At 46.6% G+C, this 8,991-nt stretch overlaps 1 pseudogene; it reads right to left on the bottom strand.

Annotated features, from left to right (window-relative positions):
• Positions 1-4,242: 4,242 nt before the first annotated feature.
• Positions 4,243-4,361, bottom strand: LOC134971393 (5S ribosomal RNA; annotated as a pseudogene).
• Between the last annotated feature and the right edge of the window lie 4,630 nt (positions 4,362-8,991).

Genomic DNA, 8,991 nt, shown 5'->3' with positions numbered 1-8,991 from the left:
CGCTTGGACATGCCTGCGTTTTCCCTGACACTCCCAGAAAACGGTCAGTTACCACCCACAAACGGCCTCTTTGTGTCAATCAGCATGCGAATTGCTGTACGGTTGAAATTTTTGCACCAGCCTGTCGCTGTTCGGCGATGTCTGTTGTTGTTTGGCGTTGCGCGTATGCATTGCGGTGCATAAGAAGCACAGTCTATCAATAATCGCACACTGTGCAAAAACACACAGCAGCGATCAGATCTGAATCAGGCCCCAAGTACCATCGATAGTTTCGGTTGACCCATGCGCACTAAAATAATGCAATTGCACTTGCACCGGGTACCATGTTTTTCATTGCAGCTGACATTAGATGCACACCCCAAAAACGGGCATGACACGCCTGCGTTTTCCCCAACCACTCCCCACAAATGACATTTTGCTTCAGATGGTGACGACAGAAGCGTCACCATCAGCACAAGAGATGATGTCAGACATTAGCATCAGCATAAGGATGACAGAAGCGTCACCATCAGCATGAAAGAGGACGTCAGACAGAAGCATCACAATCAGCACAAGAGAGGATTTCAGAGAGAAGTATCACCATCAGCATGAGAGAAAACGTCAGACAGAAGCATCACCATCAGCATGAGAGAGGACGTCAGGCAAAAGAGTCACCATCAGCACGAGAGAGGACATCAGGCAGAAGCGTCACCATCCGCACCAGAGAGGATATCAGACAGGAACATCACCATCAGCACGAGAGAGGATGTCAGACAGGAACATCACCATCAGCACGAGAGAGGACATCAGACAGAAGCATCCCCATCAGCACAAGAGGACATCAGGCAGAAGCGTCACAATCAGCACGAGAGAAGATGTCAGACAGTAGCATTTTCATCAGCACGAGAGAGGACGTCAAACAGAAGCATCATAATCAGTGTGAGAGAGGACATTAGATAGAAGTGTCACCATCAGCACAAGAGACAATGTCAGACAGAAGCATCAGCAGCAGCACGAGAGAGGACGTCAGGCAGAAGCGTCACCATCAGTATGGGAGAGGAAGTCAGACAGAAGCATCACCATCAGCACGAGAATGGACGTCAGGCAGAAGTATCACTATCAGCACCAGTGAGAATATCAGACAAAAGCGTCACCCATCAGCACGAGAGAGGACGTCAGACAGAAGCATCACCATCAGCACGAGAGAGGACATCAGACAGAAGCATCATCAGCACGAGAGAGAACATCAGACAAAAGTGTCACCATCATCACGAGAGAGGACGTCAGATAGAAGCAACACCATCAGCATGAGAGAAAACATCAGGCAGAAGCATCACCATCAGCACAAGAGGACGTCAGGCAGAAGCATCACCATCAGCACGAGAGAGGACGTCAGACAGATGCGACACCATCAGCACGAGAGAGGATGTCAGACAGAAGCATCAGGACGACAGAAGTGTCATCATCAGCAAGAGAGAGGATATCAGACAGAAATGTCACTATCAGCACGGGAGAGGACGACAGGCGAAAGAGTCACCTTCAGCACGAGAGGTAACGTCAGACAGAAGCATCACCATCAGTACGAGAGAACATCAGACAGAAGTGTCACCATCAGCATGAGAGAAGACGTCAGGCAGAAGCGTCACCATCAACACGAGAGAGGATGATGTCAGATAGAAGCGTCAGCATGAGGATGGCAGAAGCATCACCATCAGTATGAAAGAGGACGTCAGACAGATGCGACACCATCAGCACGAGAGAGGACGTCAGACAGATGCATCAGCATGAGGATGACAGAAGTGTCACCGTCAGCACGAGAGAGAATATCAGAGATAAGCGTTAACATCAGCACGAGAGAGGATGTCAGGCAGAAGCGTCACCATCAGCGCGAGAGAGTACATCAGACAGAAGTGTCACCATCAGCACGAGAGAGGACGTCAGGCAAAAGAGTCACTATCAGCACGAGAGAGGACATCAGACAGAAGCATCACCATCAGCATCAGAGAGGACGTCAGACAAAAGCGTCACCATCAGCACGAGTGAGGACGTCGGGCAAAAGAGTCACCATCAGCGTGAGAGAGGACGTCAGACAGAAGCGTCTCCATCAGCACGAGAAAGCACATCAGACAGAAACATCACCATCAACACGAAAGAGGACGTCAGGCAAAAGAGTCACCATCAGCGTGAGAGAGGACGTCAGACAGAAGCGTCTCCATCAGCACGAGAGAGAAATCAGACAGAAGCATCACCATCAGCATAACAGAGGACATCAGACAAAAGCATCACCATAAGCACGAGAGAGGATGTCAGACAGAAGCATCAGCATGAGAGAGGACGTCAGACAGAAGAATAACCATCAGCACGAGAGAGGACGTCAGACAGAAGCATCACCATCAGCACGAGAGAGGACGTCAGACAGAAGCATCACCATCAGCACGAGAGAGGATGTCAGATAGAAGCGTCACCATTAGCATGAGAGAGGACGTCAGGCAAAAGAGTCACCATCAGCACGAGAGAGGACATCAGACAGAAGCATCACCATCAGCATGAGAGAGGACATTAGACAGAAGCGTCACCATCAGCACTAGAGAGGATGTCTGGCAAAAAAATCACCATAAGCATGAGAGAGGACATCAGATAGAAGTGTCACTATGAGGATGGTAGAAGCGTCACGATAAGCACGAGAGAAGACATCAGACAGAAGCGTCACCATCAGCACGAGAGTGGATGTCAGGCAAAAGGGTCAGCATCAGCATTAGAGAGGACGCCAGACAGAAGCATAACCATCAGCACAAGAGAGGATGTCAGATAGAAGTGTCACCATGAGAATGGCAGAAGCGTCACCATCAGCATGAGAGAGGATGTCAGATAAAAGCATCACCATGAGGACGATAGAAGCGTTACTATCAGCACAAGAGAGGACGTCAGATAGAAGCATCACCATCAGCACGAGAGAGGATGTCAGACAGAGGCGTCAGCATGAGGATGACAGAAGCGTCAGCATCAGCACGAGAGAGGACATCAGGCAGAAGCATCATAATCAGCACGAGAGAGGACATCAGGCAGAAGCATCATAATCAGCACGAGAGAGGACATCAGGCAGAAGCATCACCATCAGTACGAGAGAGGACGTCAGACAGATGCGTCAGCATGAGGACAATAGAAACGTCACCATCAGCGCGACAGGCGACGTCAGACAAAAGCGTCACCATCAGCACAGCACGAGAGAGGACATCAGGCAGAAGCATCACCATCAGCACGAGAGACGACATCAGGCAGAAATATCACCATCAGCATGAGAGAGGACATCAGCCAGAAGCTCACTATCAGCACGAGAGAAGATGTCAGGCAGGAGCATCACCATCAGCATGAGAGAGGACATCAGACAGAAGTGTCATCATCAGCACAAGAGAGGACGTCAGACAGAAGTGTCACCATCAGCACAAGAGAGGACATCAGGCAGAAACGTCACCATCAGCACGAGAGAGGACACCAGTGCTTTACCATCAGGACTAGAGATGACACCGGAAAGTCACCACCAAGATAAGAGATAGGTACCAGAACGAATGAAGACTGCGCACTGCCCGAGGTAATCCACATGCACACAATATATACACATTTTTACACTAACAGGGTAGATCCCTTACATAACATGGAAAAATTGGGGGATACCGCACTGTTCGTACGATATTCTAATATTAAATCAATGAAGATGAAGAAGAAACCAGAATTAATTAATATAAGAAAAGATTTTTTCAAATAAATGTACTGGTGGTGCACGCTGAGTCAGTTATTGGCAGATAGACTAGAAAAGAAAGAAAAGACTCTTTGTGGTCGCACTCTTATTTAATCAGAAAAATACTGAAATTAGTGTAGATTAATACAAAGTATTTTATTAATAAGTTGATTAAAATAAGAACATTTGATGTATCCTAGACAGACCAACAAATAAAAAAGCAGTTAACATGCATGAAAAAAAAGACCCACCAAGAGGATCTTAATTAGAAGTGGATAAGATGTATGAATCAAGGCCCAAAATGGGTCGATGTATAGGCGACATATGGATATGCCAGGTGTTATAAGTAGGGCACAAATGAATCATAATCAGAATAAATGCATAACTTCAGTAAAATCCACTGATGTACCAATGAGAGTGTATATGTTACATAAATTAGGAGGGGAGCTGAAAAGAAGGAAAAATCCAAAGTAAGAGTAGTGAATCTGCTGTCAGTGTTAGGCACAGAGTGAATTACTTAATCCAAGTCCCTACTGCACCTGGTCTTCATAGGAGGTCTCCCATCCAAGTACTGACCCAGCCAAACACTGCTTAGCTTCTAAGATCAGACAGATTCGGGCGTTTACAGTGTGGTATGATAGTAGGACCAATTTTACTGCCCTTGCACCGGGATCACTGATGAGAGTTCACAACGGTTTAGTATGAAAAAATGGTATAGAATAGAAAAATATTTGAAAAATAGGATGAACTGATCTGCTGCCAGCGTTAGGCAGTGATGAAAAACGGGGAATGTCCAATTCCACCGTATATCACTGGATGGCTGATAAGAGTCCAGAAATAAAGTAAGAAGGAGACTAATGATAGCTCCTCAGACAGAATGTGATTAAACAATGTTGTGAAAGATGAATTTTTTTATATCAATTGGTCAATGTATGACCTAGTGGGATAGTAAAAGCATGTATGTATGAATTCATGTCTGAGGGGCATGTATCATCGTGCCGTGTATGTTCTAGATAAGCTTTGAGGTATTGCGAAGTATACATTAAATCCTTCTTATCCCGTATTAAGGGTCTGTAAGTGGGCCAACAAACACTACCGAGCTCTTTTCGGCTTCTTGTTCCAACAAATGGGGTGCACATTTAGTTGATGATACATGGAGTGGGAACATATGTGAGTGCTAATATATGTGGATATCACCTGTCAACTATGTGTGTCACTAACTGAAGGTTGTAGAGTTGAAGATAACACACATATCAAAAATACATTCACATAACATTTGCGTAATCATTCTTGGGTGTTGATCGAAGTCTTTTCCGGATGGGTGTATTTTTGCTCAGGGGGAAACAAAGGAAAAACGGGTGAAAGAAACGGGCCGTGGAATTCATTTGCAATCAAGGGGTAAATTTACTAAGATTCGTGTTTTCCCGTTTGAGGTCAAAGTTCAATCACGAATGACATCGAAAGTGTAAATATGCAACTTTTTGAATTGATTACGACTAATTTACTAAGCTGCCGTATTCTGCATTTTCGGGTTTTCCGATGTCGATGTCATTCGTTTTTTTAGGCAGTGTTTTACGTGAGTGACTTGTAAAACACTGCCGACTTTAATACAATGAATCTCGGCCGGATCTGAGAGATCCGTGCTGGGCTTCATTGTGCACTTTGCTAAAAATAAAAATAAAGTTTAAATGTAAAAAAAAAATTGCGTGGGGTCCCCCCTCCTAAGGCAAACCAGCCTCGGGCTCTTTGAGCCGATCCTGGTTGCAGAAATATGGGGAAAAAATGGACAGGGGTTCCCCCATATTTAAGCAACCAGCATCGGGCTCTGCGCCTGGTCCTGGTTCCAAAAATACGGGGGACAAAAAGAGTAGGGGTCCCCCGTATTTTTGAAACCAGCACCGGGCTCCACTAGCTGGACAGATAATGCCACAGCCGGGGGTCACTTTTATACAGTGCCTTGCGGCCGTGGCATCAAATATCCAACTAGTCACCCCTGGCCGGGGTACCCTGGGGGAGTGGGGACCCCTTCAATCAAGGGGTCCCCCCCTCAGCCACCCAAGGGCCAGGGGTGAAGCCCGAGGCTGTCCCCCCATCCAATGGGCTGCGGATGGGGGGCTGATAGCCTTTGTGATAAGTGTTTGATATTGTTTTTAGTAGCAGTACTACAAGGCCCAGCAAGCCTCCCCCGCAAGCTGGTACTTGGAGAACCACAAGTACCAGCATGCGGCGGAAAAATGGGCCCGCTGGTACCTGTAGTACTACTACTAAAAAAATACCACAATATAGACATTACACACACACCTTGACAGTATAACTTTAATACATCCATCCACACCTCCATATACACATACTTACCTTATGTTCCCACGCAGGTCGGTCCTCTTCTCCAGTAGAATCCATGGTGTACCTGTAGAAAAAATTATACTCACATAATCCATGGTTGAAGGCTCCTCGGTAACTCCTTTTGTAATCCACGTACTTGAAAAAAATAAAAAAACGAATACCCGACCACGAACTGAAAGGGGACCCATGTTTTCACATGGGCCCCCTTTCCCCGAATGCCAGAAACCCACTCTGACTGATGTCTAAGTGGGTTTCCTCAGCCAATCAGGGAGCGCCACGTTGTAGCACCCTCCTGATCGGCTGTGTGCTCCTGTACTGTATGACAGGCGGCACACGGCAGTGTTACAATGTAGCGCCTATGCGCTCCATTGTAACCAATGGTGAGAACTTTCAGGTCAGCGGTGAGGTCACTTTCGGTCAACCGCTGACCTGAAAGTTCCCACCATTGGTTACAATGGAGCGCATAGGCGCTACATTGTAACACTGCCGTGTGCCGCCTGTCATACAGTACAGGAGCACACAGCCGATCAGGAGGGTGCTACAACGTGGCGCTCCCTGATTGGCTGAAGAAACCCACTTAGACATCAGTCAGAGTGGGTTTCTGGCATTCGGGGAAAGGGGACCCATGTGAAAACATGGGTCCCCTTTCAGTTCGTGGTCGGGTATTCGTTTTTTTATTTTTTCAAGTACGTGGATTACAAAAGGATTTACCGAGGAGCCGAAAACACTGGATTATGTGAGTATAATTTTTTCTACAGGTACACCATGGATTCTACTGGAGAAGAGGACCGACCTGCGTGGGAACATAAGGTAAGTATGTGTATATGGAGGTGTGGATGGATGTATTAAAGTTATACTGTCAAGGTGTGTGTGTAATGTCTTTATTGTGGTATTTTTTTAGTAGTAGTACTACAGGTACCAGCGGGCCCATTTTTCCGCCGCATGCTGGTACTTGTGGTTCTCCAAGTACCAGCTTGCGGGGGAGGCTTGCTGGGCCTTGTAGTACTGCTACTAAAAACAATATCAAACACTTATCACAAAGGCTATCAGCCCCCCATCCGCAGCCCATTGGATGGGGGGGGGGGACAGCCTCGGGCTTCACCCCTGGCCCTTGGGTGGCTGGGTGGGGGACCCCTTGATTGAAGGGGTCCCCACTCCCCCTGGGTACCCCGGCCAGGGGTGACTAGTTGGATATTTGATGCCACGGCCGCAAGGCACTGTATAAAAGTGACCCCCGGCTGTGGCATTATCTGTCCAGCTAGTGGAGCCCGGTGCTGGTTTCAAAAATACGGGGGACCCCTACTCTTTTTGTCCCCCGTATTTTTGGAACCAGGACCAGGCGCAGAGCCCGATGCTGGTTGCTTAAATATGGGGGAAGCCCTGTCCATTTTTCCCCCATATTTCTGCAACCAGGATCGGCTCAAAGAGCCCAAGGCTGGTTTGCCTTAGGAGGGGGGACCCCACGCAATTTTTTTTCTGAAAATTTATAACATTTCCCCCCCCCCTTCCCACTGAAAAACATGCACGGATCTCATGGATCCGTGCATGCCTATACAAACACGGGATAAAAAAGCAGGTCTGGTTTTTTTTTTAGCACTTTTTCACGATTTGTATTTTATCACGGCAGTGTTTGGCTATTGTCGGCAGTGTTTGTGTTTTGCACTTTTTAGTAAATTCCCGATTTCTAGCAAATTGCAGGCGTATTTGACCGATGGTGTATTGATTCGTGATTTTTTCCTAGGACTTCCAAAATATTACGAATGCCCTCATCACTGCCGTGATTTTTGCTTAGTAAATTACCGAGATGACACTTTGAAGAAAAAACGGCATCTCGGTCAAAATCGGGACCTTAGTAAATATACCCCCAAGTCTTATCACAACATTGTCTCTATGGATGGGTCGTAAATTAAATCTGCTGCTGTAACAATGCCCCCGCTCCTTAGACTCATCAATTTTCTGCCGTGCTTGCGCCGCGTTAAAATTCGAACACACCTAAATATCAAGCCAATAATTATGACGACTCCCAGGGTACAAAGGAGAAACTTTCCTACACTCATAATAACATTTTGAGCCCATTCTCCTAAACCTGAGAACCAATTGCGTGGGTTCAACCATGAGACCCAGCCGGTCAGTTCATTACTCACAGCAGTCAGGGTAAGGTTGTGTCTCCTTCGGAACTCCCACTTCAACTGCAAGATATCGTCCATCTTTTGATCGATGATCTCGGTTGGGTCATTAGTGCTATTTGTAATATACGTGCAGCACTTCACACCATATTGAGTTGCCAAAGTGACACAGTACCCACCCGTCACGGCTGTGATATAATTGAGGACCATCCTGTGCTGGATCAGTTCCGTTTTGTAAGCTTGCAATTCCCTACCCGTATACCTGAAGGTGTCGTCATACATCTCAGTGATATTATCTATCTGGTTCGCTAGCGCATGGATATACCTATAATTTATAATTCCTCTGGCAGGACGGGTGATGTCTAGCGCGAGTAGGAATTGAATCCCGGTGGATTCGTGGATCAAATCAGAGGCTACGTGCTCTGTCCTATCTATGAGGTGTCTCTTAACGATGTGTTCATAATGAGTATGAGTATAAGGAGCCTGAGCACTGCGGTGAACGTCTTTCATCTTATCATGGGTTATGGTCATGACCTCTGGCAACACTCTTCCAATGTAACACAATCCCTCTGAGTTTGGGGCAAGCCACTTATACGCCTTCCTCCCACATATGAAATAAGCATCATCAAGGAGAACATATGGGACAGAATATGACATTACCATATTGCAAACTTTCCAAGTGAAAAATCCTATCCCTAACTCTCTCATCTGTTCAGTATAAGTATCAGGCTGTATGATATGAGCACAGTACCCTGGTGATACTTCTCCAACCCGCATGGTCTTACTTCCTTGAGTATACCTAAACCG

Source organism: Pseudophryne corroboree, chromosome 11 (assembly GCF_028390025.1).
Source record: "Pseudophryne corroboree isolate aPseCor3 chromosome 11, aPseCor3.hap2, whole genome shotgun sequence".
In the NCBI taxonomy this organism is placed as follows: domain Eukaryota; kingdom Metazoa; phylum Chordata; class Amphibia; order Anura; family Myobatrachidae; genus Pseudophryne; species Pseudophryne corroboree.
The sequence above is the reverse complement of the archived record's forward strand: the minus strand, read 5'-3'. Positions and strand labels throughout refer to the sequence as shown.